General features: G+C 47.0%; 1 long non-coding RNA gene and 1 other non-coding gene across 4 annotated transcripts; one reads left to right on the top strand and one right to left on the bottom strand.

The window, feature by feature from the left end:
- Nucleotides 1-2,073: 2,073 nt before the first annotated feature.
- On the bottom strand, nt 2,074-18,861 carry LOC104855777. Of its 3 annotated transcripts, none has more exons than XR_004518136.1 (5): nt 18,625-18,861; nt 11,013-14,489; nt 8,086-8,204; nt 5,620-7,804; nt 2,074-5,262 (listed from the first exon to the last, which is right to left on the bottom strand). It is a non-coding gene; the product is annotated as an uncharacterized LOC104855777 (long non-coding RNA). The 3 variants fall into 3 exon arrangements; XR_778478.2 differs by lacking the exon at nt 8,086-8,204 and having other exon boundaries at nt 2,077-5,262; nt 5,620-5,738; nt 7,563-7,804; XR_004518135.1 differs by lacking the exon at nt 8,086-8,204.
- Nucleotides 10,366-22,394, top strand: LOC104855778. Its single transcript, XR_004518137.1, has 5 exons — nt 10,366-10,432; nt 10,900-10,957; nt 11,038-11,185; nt 11,693-11,826; nt 22,100-22,394. It is a non-coding gene; the product is annotated as an uncharacterized LOC104855778 (transcript).
- Nucleotides 22,395-22,651: the final 257 nt, after the last annotated feature.

Below are 22,651 nucleotides of genomic sequence, written 5' to 3'. Positions count from 1 at the left end.
AAAGAGCAGCTGGATTGGGTTGTCTGGGTCTCAGCGGGAGGACTGAGCCACAGGAGAATTCCTTGGTAAGTTGGAGGCTCCCCCATATTCTCAGCCTGGCAACCACTGTGTCAGAGAAGGGTTTTTTGATCCCCATTTTGCAGATGAGCTCAGAGACCTTAATAAATAGACCCCGGGGCACACAGCAAAGCAGAGCCTGGATCTGCACCCAGGTTTGTGTCTGACTGAATCCCCCTCAGTGTGCCCTCAACAGAGGAGAGTATGGGGACTGCTCAGATGAGTCACAAAGCTCCCTGAGGCTCAGCTTAGGTGACAGGGTGCTGAGACAAGGGCTTGTGACGCAGAGAGAGGGTGGATGGGAGTGGATACCTCTCTGAGAAATTTTAAGGAACTAACGGCGGTGGAGGAGAGCAGAGGACCTGAGGATGCCCCAGGGGGCTGCTCCTGAGGCCTGAAGGGGCAAAGCGATTCTCCGGAGATACACGGAGCCCAGGGTTGTCTTGCGCGCCCTGTGTCCGAGCGCCTACTCGGCTCTGGGCCCTGTGGGGAAGCTGAGCCTTGGGAGCAGACGGACTTGCTTCCCAGGGTCCTGGGGAGGAGGCTGAGCATGTAGATGGCCAGCTTGTGCCCACTGGCCAGCACCTAGTGCTCTGTAAACATAAGGGGGAGAAGGAAAAGGTGGAGGCTTTGCTTTGTGTAGGGAGGAGCAATGTGCAGACACATTGGGCCCAGTGGGGAAGGTTGTTGAATGGGGTCCCCAGTATGACCCAGCCTTTGTAATCCACAAAAGCAAGGCCATACTGTCAGGGTAGACTTTTGTGCCTGTGCAAGCAGGCAAAAAGAAGAAAATTTGGATGAGGAAAAATCTATGCTTCAATCCTGGAGGCAGAGGCCAGTGCTGGCCTCCACTCTGCCCACCAAGAGCCATGTGCCGCTGGGAAGTCACTGCCGCTCCTGAGCTTCTGCCTTTCCTCCCTGGAGATAGAGTTAGAGCTCTCTGCCTTGCTGAGCCCTCAGCCAGCTGCTTTCTACCAGTTGGGTGGGGCTTCCACAGGCAGTGGAAGAGGGGGCAGCAGGGATTGTGACCCCAGAGGCCACTGGGGCTGCAAGAAAGTGGGGCAAAGAGAGACTCGTGCTGGGTTCTCAGAGCAGGCGATGCTCAGGGAGGAGAGTTCTGGCCCAGCTGCCACATTCCGGTACACTTCATATATTGACAATGAGGTGAAATTTAAACCTCACGCAAGCCAGCAAGCACACACACACACACACACACACACACACACACATACACACACACACACACACACAACTTTCTCTCTCTGGCTGCTACGTGAAGCCTGGTGTTTTCAGTCTGACACACACCGCTCTGAGGCTGTTTTATTACATGCCACTTCTCCCTCCTTCCCACTCTGTTTAAGGATGGCACGGAATTCCCCAGTATCAATGGACTCTACTCTCTGTCCCAGTGGAGTTTGAAGATTAGTTATTTCTTGCTTTTTTCTTAAAACCCGCCTGAACACCACCTTCACACCCTTGCCCACTTTCCTCCTGCACACTGTTACTTCTGGGTCGGTGGTGTGGACACCTGGCAGTGTGGACCGGCTACAGTGCAGGCACCTCCTAGTGTTGCGGGGGACTTGCTGGTCATCTTCCTGAACTCCGGAGTCTGTTACATGCACCGATAGCCAAGCAGAAGCACACTCAGACAGTCCTGTGTTCAATGGGAACAGCACGGCTGGGGTCACAAGCCAGGCAGAGCAAGGTAAAGAGGGACTAGAGCCCAGCACAGTGAGGCTGCAGGCCCAGCCGAGGACACCAGAGTGTGGAGGGAGCCTTCCTCCCTTTCCGCTGTGATCCATCCCCGAGATGCACAGATGGCTGTCACAGTTTTCAGCTGCCACTGGGGACCCTTCTCTATAGAGGAGCCCTGACCATTAGGTGGGCGGGAGGCCTTAGTGATGACCTCTGAAGTGAGGACAGCTGGCTGCCAGTTTCGTATAATTTGAGAAAGTCTGAGGACACTTGAAAGTGTCTACCACAGAGGAAAACATGTCCCATGCTAACTCGTCAGTTCAGGACTTGACAGGCTTGGGGTTTTATTACAGCTGGGTCTCAGTGTCTCATGACTCTTTGCACATGGCCATGGCTACACACAGGTGAAGCTGTCTCCAACTGGGGCATCTTTAGAGGGCTGACATCCAATGAGGCCTGAAAGTTTTGGTGACAAGTGTGGGGCAGGAGGTGACAGGCTATGGGGCGTCAGGGTGCAGCAGGTCTGCCAGCCAGGTCTCCTGCTCTCCATCAACTGAGGCAGCAGCCAGACACACTGACCTTCAACTTGGAAGGGCAAAGAGCACCAGGCGTTGGAAGAAAGGATACCACAGGCAAAGAGGCCTTTGAGATCCCTCTGACGTGGAGGATTTATTATGTACATTCTAAGTGCCCAGCACTAGCCACACTCCAATGTCTCAGGCACAGAACAAAGACCATCCTTTTTTTTTTTAAACCTGGCATTCCTGGTGATTGAACCCATGGCCTGCACTCTGAAAAGACTTTCAACTCTTTATTATTTCTACCCTTTATTTTTATTTTTTGAATAGAAAGTCTTGTAGCGCAGATAAGTTGTCCAGGCTGGGGCTTGAACTTCTGAATTTCCTGCCTCGGAGTCACAGGGTATGCGATTATAGGGATGCACCCCAACACCCAGATTCTAGCTCCATTTTTTTATTTTATTTTGGTACTGGTGAGGCAGTCACCAGAACCACTGTTCTAAATCCCCAGCACATCTAACTTCATTTTTGACAAGCTCTTCAAAGTCCTGGAATTTCTGAAACCACATTCAGGTTTTCTAATTTACCAGGAGAACTCACAGAGCTCATTACACCACTGCAGTTTATTATAGGGAAAGGACACAGCTTCAAGTCAGTCAAAGGAAGAGCTGCATAGGCCTGAGTTTCCAGGGGTTGGCAAATGGAGCATTCAATTCTCTCAGGACACAGTGCACTCTATTAGTTACATGGCACAGTTCGCATCGGGAGTTGCCAAACAGGGTCTCAACTTGGGAAAGGTTCCTTATTCTGACACAAGTCAAAGCAGTGAGGAATTCATCATTCAGCACAGTTGCTCTGGAGAGAGGGACGGGGATCACCTCTGGACACAGTAGGGACAGCTGGGAATTAACAGCCAACGAGGAGGCTCATTATTAACAGGACTATAAATACTAAGTGATTCTGTGACAATGACTTCACGGGACTCTTCCTGAAGCAGGTCAGGGACAAGTACCTCAGAGGTTGGCGACACGCACCTGGTCAGGTATAGGGGTGGTGGGTTCTCCCTGTCCTGACTTAGAAGGGTTTAAGAAAGAGTAATGCAGAGTCATGTGACACAAGGTGGACCTCGAAAGCCAAAGTCAATGCCCCAGTGAGAAGATGTTCAGAAAAGCTTAAGTACACTGTGGACAAGGGAAGAGTCCTTTTCAACTCTAACCCCAGTGTCTGGGGTTCTTTGGAGGCTGATTCACAGTCTGCCCTCATGGCTGAACTGGGTTCTCCCTCGCACACCACAGCCCAGTGACTGTAGCGTCCAATTCCTGTGTGTTTGAGAAACCATCGCAAGGCGCTATAGTTCATCCCATTGCTGATAGTGAGCATCCTTCGTGGGAAACACTAGGGACTGCAGATGTTTTAAGTTCTGGATTTTTTCCTCATCTTTAAGTATTTGTAGTTTAATAATGTCACCGCACAGAGTCGAGATCCAGGTCTGAACAATAAATCCATGAGTGTTTCTTTACATTTTGCACACATAGAGAAAAAGATATTTTTCAGTATTTTAAAAACTGCCTGTGTTTTCACTGTGACCTATTCCCTAAGGACATGTTGCAACTTCTACTTGTGACATTGTATCAAAAGGATGTCTTTTGGCTACAGTTCAAATTTAGGATCTTTAGATTAGGGATGCTGAATTTGTGTGACATTGTGTCCAAAGTCCGCAGGAAAACCAAGATATTCCCGGAATTGAGGACTGTTCAGGGGTTTACAGATCACATCCCGGTAGCAGATCACCTCCCAGCAGCTGGGGGAGAGAGAAAGCTTCTTTTTGGGTAGAATTCATTCTTTGCTATACTGATAAGCTCTGAACTAAGGTCCTGTCCAGGACTACTTCTCTTTTCCCCTGAAGAATTCCCACCCCGCAAATACTAGGCACTCACAGCATGGACCTGAGTGAGCAAGGGTCTTTATGAAATGACTTCCAGGAAAGATCATCTAGAGGTGACTTTTACTCATTACCCCCTTATGGACCACAGAGCGTTTAAAAGGCCCAAAATATGGTCACCATTGAAAGAAAAATTCCTTATACCTGTACGATTCTTTACCTTTGCATTTATGATTAAAGGACCTGTTGCCGACACTGGATCGAGCGTTAGAAATCATTTTCCAGATAAATGAAATATCTCTCTTAATCCATTGAACTTTACTGTTACAGGGGTGAGACCTACGCATTACGTGAGGCTCCGGAAGGGCTTCTCACTGACATGGCCGACGCGAACAGAGAGAGGAAACAAGAAGCCCAGCTCAGTGACCTTGTAGACCACGTGGTGTCCAGCTCCACTGACACTGCCGCTGGTGTCATGTCCGTCCTCGGCATAGCTCTGGCACCCTTCTCAGGAGGGGCCAGTCTGGTGCTCACTGGAGCTGGGGCCGCACTTGGAGCAGCAAGCAGTGTGATTGCTCTTGCCTCTGCTGCCGTAGAACACAGCAACACATCATCACAGCAGGATTCAAACAACAAATGAAAGGGAGGCTACCCTAGAGAGCGACACTGCCCGAACCGTGGGGTTCCAGCAACAATAAAGCCCATCCCTGCTGTTCTCCAGCCCTGTCTTTCATTGTCTGACTCCAGGGTGATGATGACAGCGATGGTGGTGGCGGTGGGGGCAGGGGTTGGGGTGCTGCTGGCGGTACAGCGGTAATGGCGGTGATGACATCAGAGAAGGGGGAAGCCCTTGGCAAGTCATCCTGCCTCCACGGGGCCAGGATTCATTGAGGGATCAATGAAATTCCAATGAAACTCCAAATGTTGTGTTGGAAGAAGACAGTTGATGTGTGTGTGTGTGTGGGTTGAAACCAGATCCAAGGAACAGGTGCAGGGACCTGGTGATGGTAAAGATCAACCAGCTCGTGGTCAAGAGTCTCAGCTTCTCTCAGGCTGTTTGTCCATTCATGCTGATATCTCAGATTCACCCGGCTCTTCCTGTCTTTTGTTCTACAAAATACAGTTCAACAAATATTAGCTGACTGTTGTAAGAAATTTGGGTGTGGGGTGGGGATTTAGCTCAGTGGTTCTGGCGCCTGCCTTGCAAGAACAAGGACCTGAGTTCAATCCCTGGTGCAAAAAAAAAAAAAAAAATTTGGGTGTAAAAATGCCAACTACCACAGCCTGAAGGTGTCAGAACACCCCCCCACACACACACCAGGCCAAAATATCCGGGATTACACAGAGAGTAATTTTTGCTGGGGAACTATGGATCCAAGTCTGGTAAAGGGCAGCCAGAAGACTAATTAGCCCTGCAACTTGGGTCAAGGAAGGGGCTCTGAGGTCAGGAAAAACACTGGGATGTACCTGGTTTATCTCAAGATGACATTTAACAGGTCAGGCACATTCCTGGGACTGATATGGCAGGTAAAGTTGGACTCTCATGCCAGTCCTGTGGCTATGATTCTCTACAGTATGGTGGGAAGCTGTGGAGATAAAAGGAGGCCATGGTCACTGAGGAAAAATCATATCAGTAACTTCTCAAGATGGCTGTGGTTAGGTCAAGCTGGATCCTGACACTGACACCCTGAGCCTTTGTTGTGCTGATTGACTGTTTATCTGGCACCGATGCCTGACTTTCCTTCCTCATGGACTTTCACCCTCTGCCTTCCTTCCTACTCACTGGGCTCCCTCCCCTCCAGCCAGTCATTTCCTTCAGAATGTGGTGACTGCAGCCACGTGGAACGCAAGGGTGAAGCACACGGTGCCCGACTCTGGCTGAGCACAGGTGCGTTCCCCAACCAGCAGCTGAGATCCAGGACTGAGAGGCAGCACCTGAACTGGGTTAAGATCAAACGGGCCTGCACGCAGTGCGAAGGAGACTGAGCGTGACGAGGACAGAGAGACACTTAGACACCAAGCATCTTCATTCGGATGACTGTAAATTCCCTCAAGATCCACGCGAGGGCTTGTAGCATACACCGTGTGTTTCACATGGCCCTGTCCTCGCCTTCATCAACACTGGGCCAGAGTCACCATCAGAAAGACGGAGTTAATGAGGTACTTTCTCCCATCTGCAGGAAATACCGTGAAGAAATTCCACTAGATAGGGGAGGACAGCAAGGGGCCGGGAGAGCCCAGAGCTGATTCAAGTACAAGACCTGATTCAAGTACAAGGCCTCCAAGCCCTCATGAGATGCAGGATCTTGTGGAAACAAGAATGTGGGAGCTTTGGAAATCATGACAGGGGGAGCAGGAAATTTACCAAGATAGGAACTTGGGTACCGGGTAAAAGACTGATTTTCAATGAGAAGAGTCATTTACCATGATCATATATACATTAGCAAATATTTTGTATAGTAAAGGACTAAAATACAGTCATCAGAAAAATGAATTCAGATCACAAAGTTTTCGGTTCAATTTCTGTCCCCAACACCTCTCTGCACACTTGACCATGCTACCTGATGTTTCTGATGGTTTCTTGTGCTTTAAAATGGGAGCCACAGAGGTAACCAGTGGAATGTACAGGATCGCCTCATGAGGTCTGCGTAAGCGTCCCATCATCAGAGACCCTGAATAAACACTAGCATTAATGAACACAAATGTTCCCAGCCCCAAGTAATCTGTGAAACCTGCCAACCTAGATTACTAAAGCCAATAACATTGCCCTTCGAAACCGAAGGTGGAAAGACTCTAAGCAGGCAGAAATTTAAAAAATTTCTGGGACATAAGCCAGCACTGCAGAAAATACTTAAAGGAATCCTACTAACAGAAGAGGAAGAATTTGATAAGCTACGGACAAGAAAAGAAACAGGCAAGAAGAAAAGCAACATTCAAAAAAACAAGAAAATGACAAGACTTAGTACATATCTTTCAATCACAGCTTTCACAATAAATGGTCTTCCTTCAAATCTGTACCCACTTCCACCCACTAGAGAAAATCTTGGCTGAGGGGCTGCTCAGCCCCAGGCCAGGAGCTGGGTCCCAGTGACCACGTGGGGACACCGGGGCTCACAGTGTGGCTGCAGTAGTGTGAATGGAGCCAGGCAGAGTCGAATGCAGGGCAAAAGAGACTTCTATTCTGTACACTGCCATGGGACCTCCACTCCAAACAGGTTCTATTGATATCTGGGCTTCTTAATTGAGGTTACTGGGACACTGTTCACACGCACAGCCTGGACTCTTGTTTTCTCTTCACCACCCGTTCTCCACTACATCATAAACCCAAACTGTGTGCTGCAGAAGATCAGAGGTGTCAAGGAGAGCAAGCGATATAGGGCCTCAGAGATCCATCATTCGGCCCAGTTCACCTCTGTCTTCTTTGGATGTCATCTTCCTTCCAAAAACGAAACATGATGAGGGTGACTTCTCAGAAATCCGTCCCTGGGACACTGAGGGTGACCCGCTCTAGCACACAGTGGCAACAGGGATCTGGTCAGTTCATTGTGCCGGCTTCATCCACTGGACTGTGGCCCTCGGGAACATTTTGCTACTTCATTGAACAGCCAGGGGGAGGATGTCCTATCCCAGCAACTGTGCCATCCCTGTCATCCTTGAGGGGGGGGGGGAAAGAGTCTCAGTTGGAATATTACAAACCTAGCAGTTAAGAAGAATTCTAATGCACTATACCTAGGAAACTGTTTCTCAGAGGACCCGGGAAGAGTGAGAGTTGATAAAACAGGTTTTGGAGTTGCTATCCCTGAAAAACTGAGTTTAGTACTGAGCTATTGAGGGGAAATCACATGGATTGAGTTGGAGAAGCAGAGTAATTCCGTGAGGGGGAAAGTGGATACTTTTAAGCCAGAAGGAGCAGATACAACAGCAAACACCCACCTTCTACAGCGGACTTCAGAAGGAGCAGGGGTGCAATCACTCCTAGATCCGTGTGGGTGCTGGGGGCTTTCAATGAACTCCTACTAAGGAGCTGAGACACGATGACCGAAAGCTCTTCCCTTTAATCAAGGCAATCAAAAATGGTGTTTTACTTTGTTTTTATCAGTATATGTTTGCAGGACATTTTTACATTCTATGTGTGGAGGTGGTGCGTGTACATAACACTTATTTCCCTTCTTCATTCCCTATCCCTCCCTTCTCTCCCTACTCCCATTTCTTGATTCTCTTCCCTTTGAGAAAGTGCTATCGCCCTACTTCCTGTTATCTAGCTTTTATTTTGCTCTTTATTTATAACTGGTGATTTTTCAAAAAGAAACCATGTGATCCATAAGTGTGTGCGTCTTATTTATTTCACTTAACATTGTGGTCTCAAGATGCAGCCAATTTCCTACAGAGGACTCAAATTCATCCTTCATTACGACAGCGTGTACTCTATCTTGTGGAAATACCACATTTTCTTTATCCAAAGGTTCATGGATATACAGTCTGCTTCCAAGGTTTAGTGTTGTCGTCCACGAGACCGCTCAGGGGACAAGGTTCGGGAGCTCAGACTGGGAGGGAAAGGTGCGGAAACACCAGGAAGGCTCGGAGGAGGTTTCTGGAACGCTTCCGCTTTATTTAGGAAATACACAGGCTTATGTAGGGAACCGTGGGGACGGAGTATCGGAGGAGCATTTAACATTTGGCGAGATCTTATTGGCCAGACATGGCGGAGTGATTTTTCTTGGGTGAGGCAAAGGAGTCATGGACTGGGGTGGAAGTGTAGTCCGTTGGTCCCAGTATCTACGCACTTAAGCGAGTTAGGTCAGCTTTAGCAAAGTCTCCGAGGAGACAGGAGTGCGGCGCAACTGGCCTAGCCAGGCTTGAATTTCTCCCACAGTTTAACTAGTAGGGATTGTGTTCCTTTAAGTATGATTAAGCATGCATCACTGCAAGGTGGTGATTTTAACTCTCTCAGGAGGTTAACTAGAAAGTCAATAGCTTGGTCAAATGGAATTCCTAGTTTTACATGTCTGAGAGATCTTCATATTGATTTCCATTGTGGTCACACCAGTTTACCTCTCTACCAGATACACAAAAGTGTTCCTTTTCCCCTGAAGCCCCAAGAGGGTGATGTCTTAACACCTTACATTCCTGCCCAAGGTGGGTACCCTGCAGACAGGACAGGCTGTGCTCATGACATCAGCTCTGCTGCTGGGAGATGGCTCAGCCCACAGCTGATAGGGAAAGGAAGACTCCCTATCTGGGCCATGCAGGGGCCAGGAGCAGGGCTTCCAAGATGCCATCTAGGCTTCCTCCAAACACCTCTGTTTTCCTCTCACCAGCAGCCGTTCTAGGAGTTGAGCAGCCTAAGGCTCAGCCACAGTGACCAGTCAGACTGCAGGCAGCACTACCCGGTGTCAGCACCTGGATGACAAGTACACGGTGTTGCATCTAAGTCTGAGACAAGAGTGGGACCAAGGTCAAGGTGAAGACCAAGGAAGAGACCCAGGGAGAAGACTATTCACAAATGTGCACACTGACAAAAGTCCCTGCTCTTTCTGCCCGCCTTCCCTTACAGCTCTCTGACTTGGTTCATGCTCTCATGTCTCAGAGTCTCAAAATAAATCTGTCTGAAGTTTCTACTTGTTACTCAGGTCCAACTGTGGAAAGACAAATATCGTTGTTCTCAGGATAAGGCAAGTGGCATGGCTACCAGTGGCTATGACCTGTGATTGTCTCTTCCCCTTCCTATGAGATTACCAGGGTCCATTGGCATGGAATAAAATTCCCTCCGACCTCCCCTGAGCTTCACAACCCTATGAGATTTGTTTTGCTGGGCATTCGAATGAGTTCAGAAGGCCCCATGTCACATTCTCAGTTTAAAGACACTTCTCCTTTCCCACATGCCCCAGAAAAACAGGAAACAACAACTGGGGTTCCTGTTCCAAAGCACCAAGGTCAGAGTGTGCAGTGTGTCTGAGCCAAGCCTGGCTGGAGCAGGGCCCGGTGGAGGAAATGCAGAGTCTGTCTCGCTGTACTGCTAACCCTTGGCCTTCCATAACCGGTGGTGTTGTTTCCGAGACCTATTCTGAGACAGTGTCAGGGCTGTTTTCCCATTGTATTATAATGGCCTTCCCTGTGTGTGACAATTGCCTATGGATCAAAAATTTTTGGAAAGTTCCCAACTCTAAAGCTACAGACATCCTGGAAAACACTTCTGATGACATTACCTGCTGAGCTCATTTCTTAAATGCCAAGTCTTTAAGAACTCTTCATGGGATGCTCTCTGTTCCCGGCCCTAGAGGTGAGAGACCCCTAATTCCTTCTCATGTTGAATCTGGATGCTCCATTATCGGCCTGGGTTCAAACATTATAGAACTGGGTTCAAGATCCTGGGGCTCCACATGATAACAGAATTGAACCTCCTAAGGATATGTAACATGTTCTCCATTTTACCTTGGTTTTGTGAGGCTTTCAAGCTAAAGTCATACTGGTAGAACATGGATGGGTTAGGGGGAGAAGAGGTTACAAAAAAAAAACAACCCCAAAATGTAAGCTTTAAGCAAGGAAGAGTGGCCCAAAGTGTCAAGTTGTTACTGATGAAATAGCTATATAAATGTAGCTTCAAGTTGCCTTACTTGACTTAAAAATCACTAATCCTGAAAGTTGTGCAGCTGGGTGGTATACAGCATTAGTCTCTACAGTTTTGCTACAGATAACACCTCTGCCGTGTGGACTACGATGATAAGAACTTCCTAAGTTACATTTCAGGGACTTCAGGACTGTTTCTGCTGAAAACACTGACTGTCCCATAAATGACTGGACCAGGGTAAGAACAAGTGGTTGCTTTTCTAAAGTGTGGTGCGTGGTTCCTGTGGACTCACCTGCTGTCCCTTCCTCAAATGCTAGGATGACAGGTGTCGGTCTGCAAGGCTCCATGGGCATTGGCCCAGGATGAAACAAAGCCTAAAGGAATACAGAAGTCCCACAACATTCCAGCTGAATAGCTTTTGCTGTGGAGCCATGGCAGAGCCAGAGCATTAAGCCTTGTTTCAAGGTACCACGGGAGGGGACCAGAGGACAGTGGACTTTGCTGGGGGGGGGGCATGTCAGGTGGCCTCAGGGAAAGCCATGCGTGACAGCTCCAAGTGGCGAGGCAGGTGCTTCTGGCAGAAAAACCCGTGGAAGCTCGTATCTAGAAGTGGGGTGCGCACGACGTCCCCCGACAGCAGTACAACAAAAATGAAGCCTGTGCTGGTGCTGCTGGCGGATGTGGATGAGGCAGGTGTTCTGGGCAAGGGGGCTCATGGCGGGAGGGTGCTCAGCTCCATGCCTAGCGAGGCATGGAGTAGCCTGTAGAGGGTGCCACACTTATCTGTGACAGGTCTTTGTCTTTGAAGACCACAAATAGTGCCCCAGCTGAGGTGGACTGGGCCTAGAAGGACCTGGGGCTGAGCAGGATCGTTTCACTAAGTAAACAAGCAGGGTGGGGTGAGGGTGGTGCCCAGCAGGCAGTGAGCTTGGGGTGGGTGAGGATGAGCTGCTCAGAAGTTGTGAATTTCAGTTTCTTGTCAGGTGCCGGACTCTATCTGCCCAGAGAATGCCTTTGCACACTGTTTAGTCCGCAGCTGGTGAGTGGATCCACACAGCTCAGGAGAGCTGGATTGTGTTCAGATGCAGCCAGGGGAAGAATCCTTGGTAAGTCGGGGACTTCCCATTTCTCTTTTGCTTCAGCCTCTATCTTTAGGACTCAAAAGTCTTTTCTTATGAGGTGCTTCTCTCTCCCATCTGCTTAAGGATTATATCTGATTCCCTTCTATTAATGAATTCAGCTATCTACCCTCTATGTTTAGAGAGTTAGTTATTTCCCTCCTTTTAGATGTTAAAAGTAAAGCCATTCTGTACACAATCCTCACACCACTGCACACTTTTGCACCACTGCTGGGGTAAGACCTGGGCTGCATTGCTGGGCCGCACCTAGGACACATTTCATAGTTAGGTGGAAAATGATGATCATCTTCAGAAACTCCAGAATCTTCAATAACCCATCAACCACAAAGGGACTGTGGGCCTACAGCTGGCTGGCAAAGGACGCTGCTGCCCGTTTTGTGATTATGCAAACTGCTAGTTTTAAACTGAATCTGTTTCTATTAACTCGCTTTCCCTGATTAAGTGCCAGCAGAGGAGCAGCCAGGGCATTAAGGAAAGGACCCCGACCCAAGAGTCGCTGGCAGCATTAGGAAGCAGGAGGAGAGCAAGGTGGGGGTCTGAGCCTGACATCTGGACCTGGGTGTCACCTGGGAAAGGGGCTTTAGAAGTTCACGCCACTCTTCAGCCTGGAGCTGGGTCCCATGCTTTTCACTTTTTCTTTGTCCTCATATAAATGTATCAAAAATCCAGGAAAGAGTTGTAGGTAAATAAATGGAAACTCTCAGAAATCTTGTACAACAGTCAGAATTACTTGAAAATAGCCAGGTAATTTATATGTCATCTGAGCCGTAGTCTTATCAGTTCTCTGCCAGAAGGAATTGACCATGGAGGCTGAGAAGAAAAACTGAGAGACTTCCTCAGCTGCTAGGGAAGGTGAACCTGAGCGACGTTCTCGGTGGCTGGAGGATCCTGTGTCAAGGGAATGCCTCTCACACCCCATATTTGGGCCAGCCAGGGGCAGTAGAACAGAGGCTGCGCACATTGTTTCTACTAGACCTACAGGGGCTGCTGCAGAGAAGACGACAGAGAGAGCCCCGTGTAGTGTCACGGGGAGACAGCTGTCACAGAAGATGACACAGATACAAGTACTGAGGAGTTCTCCACCTTCCAAGGAAGCCAGGGAGGACTTAGGGCAGCCAGCAGAGAGAAGGTGGCCTGTGAGACTTAACATGGAGGGGGAAGTGAGGAAGACATTCCAGGTGAAGGCACAGCCCCAGCAAAGCCCTGGAGATCATGGTCATGGGAGATGCCTGGAATCAAGGTGCATCGGGCAAAAGAAGAGGTGAGTCAGGCGGAGCTGCAGCAGGCAGGAGGGTTTGGGTTCCAGATTCAGCAACCTGAACCTGATCCTGGCAGGCCTGTAAAGGTTCTTCAGGGGCAGCCTGCTGTTTTAACTCCTCCTGTCCCCGGCCAAGGAGATTGCCCTGCAGCCACTGACAGGGAGAATCTGTGCTCAGCACCTTTTCTGAACTTCCTGGGGAGAACTCAGGCCACAGGTGAAAGGGAAAGGAGGAGTCCTTATATGTTCTGTGCAGGTGTCCGGAGGAAGGGCTGGGCAGGTGCCACCTGGGTTTCCTCCCAGTGTCTCCCTTCTCTCTCTACCAACCACCTTGCTGCCGGCAAATTCATCCCAGTAAGACTCCCTGTGTACCAGGCAGGCAGGAGCGAGCATTTCCTACATAAGCAAATAACTGAGCCTCAGAAGAGGATCAGAAAAAGGCCAAAAGTGACAAGGAAAGATGAGAAGCAGGATACAGACTATTTACAAATATGTGGATTCCCTCAAGGTCCTGCTCTTTCTGCCTTCCCACCTTTCTGGTTCTCTGGTTTGGCTCATGCATCCCATGGCTCATGATCTCAAAACCCTGTGTAACCCCAAGTCAGGCCATATTTGAAGCAAGGAAAGGGCAGCCAGCTGTCCTGTCATAACTGTCCCGTCTCACTCTGTGTTTCCCCAGAAGCTGCTTCAATCCTCACCCTTGAGTCTTGTGGGTTAGAACAGGGTGACACAGCCACTGTTACTGAACCCTCATCTGGAAGCTCATCCCACGGGAGAACCAAGGCCTGAGAGAGGGATGTTGGGGAGGTGGAAAGGTTTTATTCAGGGCCAAGAAATGAATGGGTAAATGGGAGCTTTGCTTGCAAATCCACTTCCGAATGACATGAGGGGCAGAGAGCCACAGAGAGCAAAAATAATGAGAGAAAAGACAGGCTCATGAAGGAGATGAACTTCCCTGTTCTTTCTGGGAATACACAGAGATCTCAGGTACAGCCACCTTTTTCTTACTTCATGGTCCGATGTTTCTGGGTGGAACAGCTGCTAAGACTCCTCAACCTTAAAGGAGAAGTCATCAGATCAAGCCAGTCTAGTCAGAATTCACTCTGGATTGTGGTTCAGGAAAAAGTGTTTCCCAGGTGAACAGCATGTCCATATGCGGTGCTGATTTGAATCTGACCCCGAGGTGAAGGCAGCAAAGAAGACAGACAGTTTGGAAGCAAAAACATCAAGGGTTTTCATCATGTCCAGTCAGTCACTGGGTATCTGTGTACCCAAAGGAAGAGTCTCTGTATCCAACAGAAGTGGTCTTCACATCCTTTACAAGTAACCTGGGTCACCGTTTTCATCTTAACCCATACAGCGCAGGCATTATCTGTAAGAAAAGTGGAAAGTTGACAACATATTTCCCAACTCTGTGGTTCCCCCATTCAGTGGTTTTTATGTCAACAAAGACTAAGTAAAGCTTGAGGCTTTCCTAGGTTTAGCCTCTGTCACAACTATTAGCTGCAAGATACCTCAGAGCAAGACAACTATGTGTCTCGTGTCCACTACAAGAGGCAGTGTGCAAGAAAAGCAGGGCACCAGTGACTTTTGCTCTGGATGGACAGACACTGGAGCCAGGGGAGCTGCTCCACTGCTAAAGGAAGGAACAGAGAGTGAACATGAGCACCTGGAGATGAATCTACCAGGAATGGCCAGAGCTGCTGTTGCCTGGAACAGAAGGGGACATTGTACAGACCATTGCTACCTTGAGGGCTACAATGTGGATAAAACTATACTGGGTAAATGGTAACAACAGTCCTTCTGTGTAGCCAAGACAGTGTCTCATTCTGTTTCCTTGGCAGTAAGAAACTACCTGACACAGGTTCATTTACAGAGAATAGAGGTTTATTTAGTTCATGGTTTTGGAAACTGAGAAGTCTGCGGCCATGGTGTCAGTGTCACTTCGGCATTTGCTGAAGAGATATTTGCTTTATCATAATGTGTGGGTGTTATCACATGGTGAGACAGAGCAAGCAGGATTCAGTTGAGATCTCTGTATTATGAACATGTGTGTCCAACCACGGAGACCCCACCCTCATGGCCTCATCTAATCCTAATTACCTCCCAAAGGCCCCCTCCATATCCTAGCAACATGGGAATTTGGGAATTAAGATTCTAGCACAATGCACATTAAGAGGCATATTCACACCATGGCTGAGGGTGCTTGGCACTTTGTGGGTGGCCCAGAGACCTGGGTTTGTCTGTGCTTAAGTAAAATTTCCAAGTGTTCTTGCTCTGTCATTTTATCATGGTCTCAGGGCAATGGCATCTGAAGTTGATATTCTCTGAGATTATTAATGTCCAGTAAGAGTAACACAGCCTGGCTGAGAGTCTAGGACAGCCTGTACATGTCTAGAGCTGCCCTTACTCTTTCCCAGCACTTACAGGCAGATACATAAATAATTAGAAGAGGAAACACCCATAGACTTGCCCTCTTATTAAAACTGAGTACCAATTGACCTTGGTTACTATAGTAACTCTCCACATTACAACGATAACTATTTTTAGCCTTTATAGATAGCCTTTTTATATATGTTAGTTCAATCAGTCTCTTGAATATTATACTGAACTCATGGCTCGGAGACTCCACATGGCCCAATGAAACATGATCATATTACAGAAGGAATTTGCAAGTGACACACAGAGAGGCAGCAGAATGGAAGTAAAATAACAAGTTTACTCATCAGTGAGGGTTGAATGCACATAAGCAGTGCCTGGATCGACCACACACTGGCTTACAGCCCTCCTTTTATAGGGTTTTACAGCCTTGACTTCATTTGGGTGGCTCCATTTCATTCTCATAGTTCTAATCACAGTCACAGGATAGTTAACTTTTCAGCCCAGATATAATCCCTTATGGGACTTTACCTTTGAGATTCGCCCAGTTACCTATTGTAGTCCATAGGAAGGGTTGTTCAGGGGCAGGGGAGCAAATGTTAGGAATGGCCCCTTTCATCTTGACACTTTTACGGTACTGTAGCTCCTGTCTCTTCGGAGCTCAAGACCTTGATGTGCCCTGTTATCTCAGGGTAAGACCAAATGCAGCAGTTAGTGCCTCCTGTGTCTTGTTAGTTCTGAGCTAAACAAGACAAACTGCTGTTAGAGACAGCAGAAGCTATTTTATCTTATGACATTTTATGGATTTTTGCTATTTATAAAAGTTTTCTCTGTCAGTCACACTGACTCCTCTCAATTCGTGCATACTACTGAAGTTGTTAGGACGCACAGCTGCCTTTCTGAGCACTGTTCCATACATCTTAGAGAGCAGACTTGGTTCCCAGAGCAGTAGATATCATGGGCTGAGAAGTCCTGGTTTCTCTGAGTGGAGAATATATCCCTATGTCTGTCTATGAGGGACAAAGAGCTTCCAGAAAATAGATCTTTTCAATGTGAGCTCTCACTCTGATTTTTCCAGTTTACTAGCAGGAAAGGTACATTTCAGCTCCCACTTTGAGTTTCAGTCTGTAGTCAGCTGCCTCTAAGGCAGGGCAGAATAGCCGAGGGCATCACAGAGGAGAAACTGTCCATGGAAGGGTAGGCAGAAAGCAACAAAGCATGGACTCTCACTTCCCCTTATTTCCCATCTGGGCTACAAGCACTTTGGTTGGTGTCACTAACGCTCAGAGTGGACCTTGTCATTATCCACACCTGGAACCAATCAGTGAACTAATCCAGTGCCACTCAATGTTACTCCCACTGACACACCTCCCAGATCCAGCACCTCTTAAAAGCCCTATTTATGAGCAGATGACATATGGGGGGACATATAGGTAGATGACATAACAGTGACCATCCCTGCTTTATCCTTAGAGAGTTTTGATCTATCAACCAGTAAGATTTCTCATAAACTGACATTTGTCACACCAATTCTTTCCCAGCACTTGTTCAAACTCCTCTCATCTTTGAAGTGTTGGCACCAAAAAATAGTGCTTTACTGTAATTCCAGGCACTGACTACGAAAAAATGACACCTGTCTTCTTAAAATTAAAAAAAAATCAAAGTATCAAGTGCATATAATTGGGGAAAAATCAGTTAGTATGAAGGGCTTTGCACTTGACCCAAGGAAAGCTGTTACTTTCATTTTTTATCCTTTTCTTCAGAAAGTAAGTGTGTGTGTGTGTGTGTGTGTGTGTGTGTGTGTGTGTGTGCGCGTGTGCGCGTGTGTGCTGCTAAGGAGGATACAATATCTGTGAATGGTATTCTTGTTCTAGGAGATGAAATAGCATGAAAGTGTGCATGTCTGGAGATGATTTCAATTCTTAACTTCGGGTAAATTTACTTCTCCGAGTACCATCTGAAACACACAGCTGATAATCATAATTTTCTAATAGAATTGTGACAGAACTTGAAAATGAGCGCCTCCAAAGCCCTTAGGCTGTGCCTAGCAGATGTAGATTGAGAATCAATATTAGCTCTTCCACGGTCCTTTTTCTTCATTTTGAAATTTAAATATTGTTTATTTACTCTGTAGTAGGATAAAGACTTTTTTACACTTTCTCAGTGTCTAATAATGATCCTCAATCATGACTTTCGCATTCATAGAGGCTTTGTAGTTGTAACTTACTTGTTACACCTTTACTCCCTATGCTTTCCTCAACACTATCAGAGTTCCTTGATTCCTCTCTGTGAAATGAAGATTTAACCCTCCTCTCCATGCTTCAATGTTTCACTTCCTGACTTCCTCCACTGATCTTTCACTTTTCACTGACCTTAAGGGGTATATTTACTTCTAGTATTTCAATGATCTGTTTTGTTCTAAAGTTAAAAATCAATTGATGAGTGGAGAAGGAAGGTAGAGGGACAAATAGGTCTATGAAAATAAAATGTGACAGCCAGGCGTGGTGGCACATGCCTGTCATCCCAGCACTCGGGAGGCTGAGGCAGGAGGATCGCTGTGAGTTCGAGACCAGCCTGGGCTCCATAGTGAGTTCCAGGTCAGTCTCAGCTACACAGTGAGACCCTGTCTCAAAAAACCAAAAACCGAACCAAAACAAAAAAGGTGACAAATATAAATTGTCAAATTTAGAGATAACGTATATGGATGTTTCTGATCAATTCTTCAGATTTTTTTCTGTAGATTTAAATAGTTTCTTACTAAAATATTCATATAAAATTGTGATTTAATAAGTTAAACCTCAACTTGAAAAATGGCAGAATAAAGCCAAGTATGAACTCTGTAATTCTGCTTGTCACTGGATGGTATCTGAGAAGGTCTTCCCTTCTGAGAAGAGATAGAGCCTCCGTTTACCCGACCCCTAAGGCAGGTCTTAGGTTCATTGACTTTGTCACCGCAGAAGAATTTCAGGGAGCCTCAGTGAGAGGCATAACAGATGTGTTCCGAAAGGCGTACACACTCAGAAAGGGGTACAGATCCTCAAGAAAGAGGCACATGAGGGTTTGGGGCTGAGAGTTTTTAATGTGGTTAGGATAGTGGTGTCATCAAGAGAGATGATGGAGATACATACCTAATTTCTGCCAGGTTGCCCATTTAGTGGGCTAAATTAGAGTGCAAATGATTTCCATGTGTTTGAATTCAGATATATGTTACCAATTAAATAGTGCTATTTCCTTGAGGATGGATGTCTGTGGGATTTGTGAATCTGTAGTACTGGAGGAAAAGAGCAGGCTCAGTTTACAAGTGAAAAGCAGGACCAGCTGACAGACTATTATATCTTTGAGATTCTCAGGAATTTTGGAAGTAAGTTTCCTGGAAGGAGAAAAAAAAAAAATCGCAATGTAACCAAGGGTAACTTTGATTATATCCTGAAGTTGCTCGTTTTGTAAAAATACAATTTTTAAATTACGAAAAAAAATAAAGTTAAAAATCAAACAAGAGTATTACATTCTTATGATCATATAAGTATGGTCTACTGGAAAGCTACCTGGTGTGGTGTGAGGTCACATGCTTTGTGGCAAAGCATTAGTTTTCCTTGACTCGCCCACACTCATCCACTCCCCTTGTGCTCCCTCAGGCACTGGTCTCTCTCATCCTTTGCTCTGCTTCTTTTGAAATATCACATGAGGTGCTATATTAAGCCTCTCCCGACTAAACTTTCCCTCGTTCTGCTCTGGAGTGGCCGAGTTCTGGGCTTGGACACGAACACACTGTGATCCATAAATTCTCTTCACTCTAGGTTGATTTTCCTTTTTCCTGGAGAGTCTTTCTCTCTCAGTTATCTACCCACCCTATGGACACACAACACACGCACACAATCATGGGCACACACACACGCACAGACGTGTATATCACACACCCTTTCTCGCTTTTCTTTCTGTGCAGTTTTTTTTCCAATAATGTTTTATGATACTCTTTTGTATGATAAATTCGTGACTCCTCATTCAGCTCCATATTTTTCATTTTTGTACTTTTTTCTAGAAATTTTCCTTGATTTTCTTTTCCTGTCTCTTTCCAGAGTTGTTCACTTTGTCAGTTGCTTTTTCATTCTGAAGACCTTTTTATTCCGTAATGTTTCTATTGTCAATGCATCTTGTACTCATTTTATGAATAAATTTATCTTTAAAACCCTCTAAAGACATGGGTTTGAGTGTTTTAAAAAGATCAGTTTTGGGATTCAAAGTGATTTGCTTCTTGGAATCATGTTGCTATGTATGGCATGTGCTTAGGTGTCCTCTCAAAGCCTCGTGTGGTCATAGGGGGTGCTTTTGGAGGTGGCTGGATCTGGTGTGTGTGATGCTGAGATTAAGGGTGTGTTATTACTAAATTGGTCCACTGATTGGTCTAGCACTGACCTAAATGAAGACAGTGGAAAGTCTCATCCTGGGTGAGGGTAGCACCACCCCAAAGGCAGGCAGCCTGGAAGGGATAAAAGGGAGAGGCAGGCTGCTGCTCTTGGTGCTGCTTGTGGCTTTGCTGTTTCTTGCCTGCTTACTATGGACTGTTTCTCCTCCGTATACCCCTCTGCCTTGCCACCCTGCTTTGCAGGCAGCAGACTATGGGCTGCAACCTCCACAAACCTCTACTAAAATAAACTTTCCTCTTTTAAAGTTGGGCATTGGGTATTTTGTCTCAGCAACGAGGAAAGTCACCAATGCATTGTGTTCTATTTGCTTCTTTTGGCCATTTCTCCAGAATAACATCTTCCTCATTCGTCTGACCCCAGACTGCCCATTCGTTTTCAAGAGGGAACGAGGCTTCCTTGTAGGAGGATGGCATGGCGACCCCCTAAACGTCTGCACACCAACGTGCGTTTCCCTGGAGACTTTCAGCTCAGCCCTGCACTCCGTGACTTTTTTGTCCCGCTGGTGTAGAATGCTGCCATGAACACGGCGTAGGGAAGGGCCTGTTGGTTTCCACTGGCTTCCTCTTCATCTCTTCCTCTCTCTGAATTTGCCTTCCAGACCATTCTTCTTGGCCATGAGCCTGCTCTGTGTTTCTCTGCACAGCAGCTCACTGAACTGTGCTTTGTTCAGTTATCACCTCTTCATCCAGTTCTGTCTCCCAAACATTCACTGAAGCCTTGGATCTCCTGTTGAGCTCCTTCCACGTTTCACAGATAGTAGAGTGAGGAGAAGCGTTGTGCGGACCGACCCAGTCTTTATCACTATTAGATTTCTAATCTGAAACAAGTTGCCTAATGTCTGTCTTTCATTTTACTCACCCGTAAGCAAAGATATGAAGGATATACACTTGCAAGTTTATTGGGAGACTACTGTGTTATAATTTATAAAGACTCTGAGCAATTACTGGTGTGGCATGAAACCCACCACCTCAGTCACTATTATTATTAGCTATGATCACACGTGGAAGGATCTTTAGTAATATTTTTGAGTAGTAGCCAAAGTAATTGATAAATGCCTTTATGTCTTCCTAAAATATGACACCCCCCAAAAATCCACATTAGTTTTTCTACCTCATCTCCAAAGGCAAGAAAATCACAAGAAATTGAATAAATTCCATTTAAATACAGACTTGTTTTTAAAACAAAAGACTCCTGGTAGCTGACAAGACTGAAAGTATCATATAAGGCCCACGTTTAAATTTAATAGCATCTGACCTAGGCACGCTATTTCTACAAATATCTTAAGGAAATAATTTCAAATGTAGTCAGAGTTTTACCCAAGGAGAATGTTCATGCATTATTGTTTATATAGATGAGTGGAAACAACCTTAGGTACAGCAGTTAGGAGGAGAAAGGAGAGCAGGTTCTGACAAGACTCCAGACTCTAACAGAACGAACGATCAGCAGAAACAAAATGGTGCAGGCTCTGGTGATCACAGGAGGGCACATGTGGAAATTTACCAATACAGGGGCTTGGACAGGCATGGTTCTAGAAGGAGAGTTTTGCTGACAAGAAAACATATACACGATTAAGGACTTTTATGTACTTAAAGGAGTAGAGAGCACAGTCTTCAGAAACACGAGATTTGGATGAGAAAGATTTGGGGTCACATCCTGGCCCCAGAACTCCTGTAAAGGATGTGTTACCTGACCTGCAGGGCACTTCCATCTGCTTTAAAATGGGAGCCACAAAGATTCTGGCCCCATGAGTGTGATAGTGGAATGAGTTGTGTAAGGAGGGTGCACAGGACAGACCCTCAAGAAACACTAGCCTTTCTCACTAGTGAACTCAAGTGTTCCCCGCCCCAGTTACTCTCCAGAACATTCCTTCCCCTCTCCTCCTCTGTGTATGAATCCTATCGTTTCTCTATGGTGGTGTCTTCATCCCCACATCTCCTCCCTGTTCCCTCACAGATACAAGGACTCTGCCTTGGTGGAGGTGAGGGAAGAGGCAGCTGGATGATGGCCTTTTCTGAATAACAACCACAGAGGCTGGTAGACACAGAACTTGCTCAGTGAAGTCCACTGGGTCAGTGTGCGTCCCAGAGAGATATATAGAAGGCCTGACCCCTAGCTGCTGATCACTGTTGCCCCAGCTGTCCCTGACCCACTCCATAATTTCTTTCCTTCTCTCCTTCAGCCTGGACTCTCTGGCAAGCTCTAAGGAAAACCTCTCAAAAACAACATCGCCATCACCATGGCCTGTGCGCCATTCACAGGTATCCGCTCTACTTCTCTGGCTGGTTCCTGCTCATGAACTGGCACTGAGGTGGCTCCTCTGAAGCCAAGGTAGCTCGTGAAGGACACCAGGATGGAGAGGGGAGTCCAGAGGGGAACGCATGGATCTCTCTCGGGGTCTGTGGCTCCTCCCTCTGGGCCTTCTCAGGGGCGGAGTCCAGGTGCTCACATCCGCTTTGCACTGCATTCTAGTGAAGACGGCCCTGAGGTGGGGTGGGGGGGACAGCAGGGGTGGAGGGAGAGGGAGAAGAAAAGGGGACAAGAGGCAGAAGGGCAAGGAGAGGATGTGAGGGAAACCCAGAGGCTCCTCTAGCCTGTCATTTGTCCCTTGCTCCTGACTGACCCTGGTGCACTTCCCGTGAAGAGTCCCCTCCAGCTCCTGCCCCATGAGGATCCAACTTCTCTGAGTGACTCAGCAGGAAAAGTGACCCAGAGTCCCATTGCACTGGAACCC

The sequence above is a fragment of the Fukomys damarensis genome, unplaced genomic scaffold, assembly GCF_012274545.1.
Source record: "Fukomys damarensis isolate Sample0158 unplaced genomic scaffold, DMR_v1.0_HiC HiC_scaffold_19, whole genome shotgun sequence".
Taxonomy (NCBI): domain Eukaryota; kingdom Metazoa; phylum Chordata; class Mammalia; order Rodentia; family Bathyergidae; genus Fukomys; species Fukomys damarensis.
The sequence above is the reverse complement of the archived record's forward strand: the minus strand, read 5'-3'. Positions and strand labels throughout refer to the sequence as shown.